Source organism: Oncorhynchus gorbuscha, linkage group LG15 (genome assembly GCF_021184085.1).
Source record: "Oncorhynchus gorbuscha isolate QuinsamMale2020 ecotype Even-year linkage group LG15, OgorEven_v1.0, whole genome shotgun sequence".
NCBI lineage: Eukaryota > Metazoa > Chordata > Actinopteri > Salmoniformes > Salmonidae > Oncorhynchus > Oncorhynchus gorbuscha.
This window is the reverse complement of record NC_060187.1, coordinates 51570075-51574974: the sequence shown is the minus strand read 5'-3', so window position 1 is coordinate 51574974 and position 4900 is coordinate 51570075.

The window sequence follows — 4900 nt, the reverse complement described above, 5'->3', positions numbered from 1 at the left end:
TTACAGTTGACCAGGAAGGGCAGAAATATGACAAACTGACTCGTTGGACTTATTCCTTTCTACTCATTCTGAAACCAACTGCAGCTCTTTGTAAAGTGTTGCAGTCATTTCAGCTGCTATACAGCTGATGTGTATAGTGTTGAGTCATCCACATACATAGACACACTGGCTTTACTCAAAGTTGTCGTTAGTAAAGATTTTTTTTAAATTAAGGGGCCTAGACAGCTGGCCTGGGGAATTCCAACATAATATTGGTAGAATCAGGAGAGCCTTCCATTAAAGAACAAGCACTGCGTTCTGTTAGACAAGTAACTATTTATCCACATTATAGAAGGGGGTGTAAAGCCATTACACATACGTTTTTCCAGCAGTAGACTATGATCAATAATGTCAAAAGCTGCACTGAAGTCTAACAATCATCAGCCAATCGTCAGTCATTTGTGTAAGTACTGTGCTTGTTGAGTGTCCTTCCATATAAGCATGCTGAAATTCTGTTGTCAATTTGTGTAATAGCATTGTATCTGGTCAAACACAATTTTTCCAGAAGTTTACGAAGGGTTTGTAACAGGCTGATTGGTCGGCTATTTGAACCAGTAAAGGCGGCTTTACTATTCTTGGGTAGCGGAATGACTTTAGCTTCCCTCCAGGCCTGAGGGCACACGCTCTCTAGTAGGCTTAAATTGAAGATGTGGCAAATCACTAATTAAACGGTCTACAACTCGGGCCCAGAAGATATGATATGCATATAACTGGTATATTTGGACAGAAAACACTCTAAAGTTGCCAACGCTGTTAAAATAGTGTCTGAGTATAAACAGAACTGATTTAGCAGGCGAAAACCTGAGAAAAATCCATTCAGGAAGTAGGTTTTTTTGTTGGTTTTTTAGTTTTCTATTCAATGCCATTACAGTATCCATTGACTTAGGACTACATATGCAGTTCCTATGCCTTCCAACAGATGTCAACAGTCTTTAGAAATCGTTTCAGGCTTGTATTCTTATAAATGAGGGAGTAAGACCAGTCTGAACGAGTGGACCCTAACGTGACGCAGAGTTTTTTTCAGGCGCATGTGCATTTCTTGTTTACCTTTTGTATTGTCGACGTTATTGTCCGGTTGAAATATTATAGATCACTTAGGCTAAAAAAACAACCTGAGGATTGAATATGAACATCGTTTGATATGTTTCTATGAACTTTACGGATACAATTTTTTTTTTTTTGTCTGATTGTTTTGACTGAGTTTGAGCCTGTGGATTACTGAAGAAAACACGCTTAACAAAACTGAGGTTTTTGGATACTTCATCGAGACTTCATGGAACAAAAGGAACATTTATTGAGTAAATGAATGTCTTCTGATTGCCACCATATGAAGATCATCAAAGGTAAGGGATACATTTTATCTCTATTTCTGAGTTTTATAACGCTTCTGCTTGGCTGGTTACTGTTTGTAATAATTTGTCAACTGGGCTATGTTCTGGGCTAGGTATGCTTTCGCCGAAAAGCATTTCATAAATATGACACTGTGGTTGGTTTAACAAGAAGTTCATCTTTAAACCTATGTAAAATATGTTTTGTTTTCAGAATTTATATAATGAGCACTTCTGTAATTGAATTTGGCGCTCTGCAACCTCACTGGATGTTGGCCAGATGGGACGCTAGCGTCCCACATACCCTAGAGAGGTTAAAGCAAATTTAGTAAATGATGATTTCATTTCTGTGCTGTTTGTATACCCTGGTTGGTTGACTGATAACCGAAACCAGGTTACAGTTTGAAGCTTTTTTTTGATTGGGCAGCTTGATGAAAGCCAGTCAATATTGAAATCATCCAAACAATATACCTCTCTGACATCACATACATTATCAAGCATTTCACACATATTATCCAGATACTGACTGTTAGTACTTGGTGTGGTCTATAGCAGCTTCCCACAAGAATGGGCATTAGGTGCGTTCAGATGAACCTGTAGCCATATTACTTCAATAGTATTTAACATTAGATCCTCTCCAAGCTTTGCAGGAATATGGTTCTTAAAATATAGACCTCACCACCGCCTTCATTGGTGTATAACTATGTACAGTATTGCTACCACTGTATCATCAAATGTATTATCTAACTGAGTTTCAGAGATAGTCAGAATATGAGTGTCATCTGTTACTAGCAAGTTATTGACTTCATGAACCTTGTTTCTTAGGCTACATATGTTAACTTGGGCTATTTTTAGCACTTTTCTGCGATGCTTGATTATTTTCATTGCTCTACTGGGAAGCTTAGCAGCAAGTAGATATGCTCCTGTTGTTTATGTTAGTGCAGGGTGAGCTGCACACATTGGACTTCCTACTAGGGCACACAGCCTCAGTACTAGCAGTATAACTCTGGTTCATAGGCATACAATAGCTGTGGGATCAGAACATAGCCCAGTTGATCAGCAGAGGCATTCAATGCAGTTAGAGAGACATTAATTAGGTTACTTACATTGTGTATTCCAATGCCCCTGGGATAATGTACATTTGCTGATGCATTATGACAACTCAGCGACACAAGGGACTTGGGTCATTGATAAGTCATTGTCTAAATGCAGCCATATAATGCTGTGAAATGATCCAGGAACCCAAATGTTTTAGGAGGATCCCATCCTCCTTATAAAACAAGCTTTGTTTCCAGAAGGTATCAAAATTCTCAAAATACGTTGCTGCAATAATCTCGTAGCTAGTTATGGAGGGCTAAAATGTTGCTGAAATGTTCAAAGCCACAATTTAGGGGGGATAGAGGGCCGGATATTATGGGGCATTTGTTGGTGTCAAGCAGTGACTCACTCAGTTCTTTTAAATCCATCTTCAGCTGTTCTGAGCTGCCCTTCATAATGTTATTGAACCCTACATGAACTATGGTAGACCAAATTTCCCGATTAAAAGTGTTTGTGAGCAGCTTTTTGATTCCTTGCACTTGCGATCCTGGATATCATACATTTTTGGTCCATGGACTGAGACATTTGTCCATTGAACTGTCCAATACAAGAGCATCAGTGAGGTCGGCATTGATGTTGGGCAATTAGGCCTGGCTTGTAGTTGACTTTCCAATTCATCCCAAAGGTATTCGGTGGGATTTGAGGTCTGCAGACCAGTCAAGTTCTTCAACACCGATCTCGACAAACCATTTCTGTATGGACCTCGCTTCGTGCACAGGGGCATTGTCATGCATAAACAGGAAAGGGCCTTACCAAAACTGTTGACACATAGTTGGAAGCACAGAATCTTCTAGAATGTCATTGTATGCTGTAGCGTTAAGATTTCCCTTCACTGGAATTAGGGGGCCAAGCCCGAACCATGACAAACAGCCCCAGACCATTATTCCTCCTCTAGCAAACTTTATCGTTGGCACTATGCATTCGGGCAGTGAGATCACACACGTCACGTAACCTTAGCTAAGGAGCCAGTCAGCTAACATTAGTTAGTTAACTTCTTATGGTATAGGGGACGCTTGCTTCCCACTTGGCCAAATAACAGGGAGCGCGGCAATTTCAAATAAATTGATATAAAAATCTAATTTTCATTAAATCACACATGTAAGATACTCAATTAAAGCTACACTCATTGTGAATCCAGCCAACGTGTCAGATTTTAAAAAGGCTTTTCCTCGAAAGCATAAGAAGCTATTGTCTGATGATAGCACAACAGTAAACAGAGGGTAGCATATTTCAACCCTGCAGGTGCTACACAAAACGTAGAAATAAAATATAAAACATGCCTTACCTTTGATGGGCTTCTTTTGTTGGCACTCCAATATGTCCCATAAACATCACAATTGGTCCTTTTGTTCAATTAATTCCGTCCATATATATCATATCCAAAATGTCAATTTATTTTGCGCGTTTGATCCAGACAAAAACACCTTCCAAAATACGCAACGTCACTACAAAATATTTCAAAAGTTGCCTATAAACTTTGCCAAAATATTTCAAACTACTTTTGTAATACAATTTTAGGTATTTTAAACATTAATAATCGATGAAATTGAAGACGGGTCTATCTGTTTTCAATAGAGGACGAGAGGAAACTAACGCTACTTTTCAAGTCTTGGCCAAATCTCAACAGCGTTACCCTTTTCCAGGATGCTATGCTATCGATAAACTTACACAAATGCTTGTCTAGCTTTGGCTGTAAAGCATATTTAGAAAATCTGAGATGACAGGGTGATTAACAAAAGGCTAAGCTGTGTCTAATATATTTCATTTGTGATTTTCATGAATAGGAATATTTTCTAGGGATATTTATGTCCGTTGCGTTATGTAAATTAGTGTCAGGCGATGATTACGCTCCCGCATGCGGGATGGGGAGTCAGTCGAAGTTTTAACTGACTTGCCTAGTTAAATATTATTTTTTTTAAAAGGCCCTCCCCCGCGCTCTGTTCTGCAAATCTAACCATGGCTCAATTTTGCATTTCACCTCCTATAGGCAGACACACAAACAGGATGTACCCGTGACAAGGTTCATTCAATGCTGGTCTGATCAATCGGAATTCACACTTTAAGATTGTTTTGATCACGTAGACTGGGACATGTTCCAGATAGCCTCAGAGAATAATACAGATTTATACGCTGATTCGGTGAGTGAGTTTATAAGGATGTGCATAGGAGATGTTGTACCCACGGTGACTATTAAAACCTACCCTAACCAGAAACTGTGGATAGTTGGCAGCATTTGCACAAAACTGAAAGCGCGACCCACCGCATTTAACCATGGAAAGATGACCGGGAATATGGCTGAATACAAACTGTGTAATTATTGCCTCCGCAAGGCAATCAAACAAGCGAAATGTTAGTACAGGGAGTCACAATTCAGTGGAGGGGAGTCACAATTCACCGGCTCAGACACAAGACGTATGTGGCAGGGTCTACAGAAA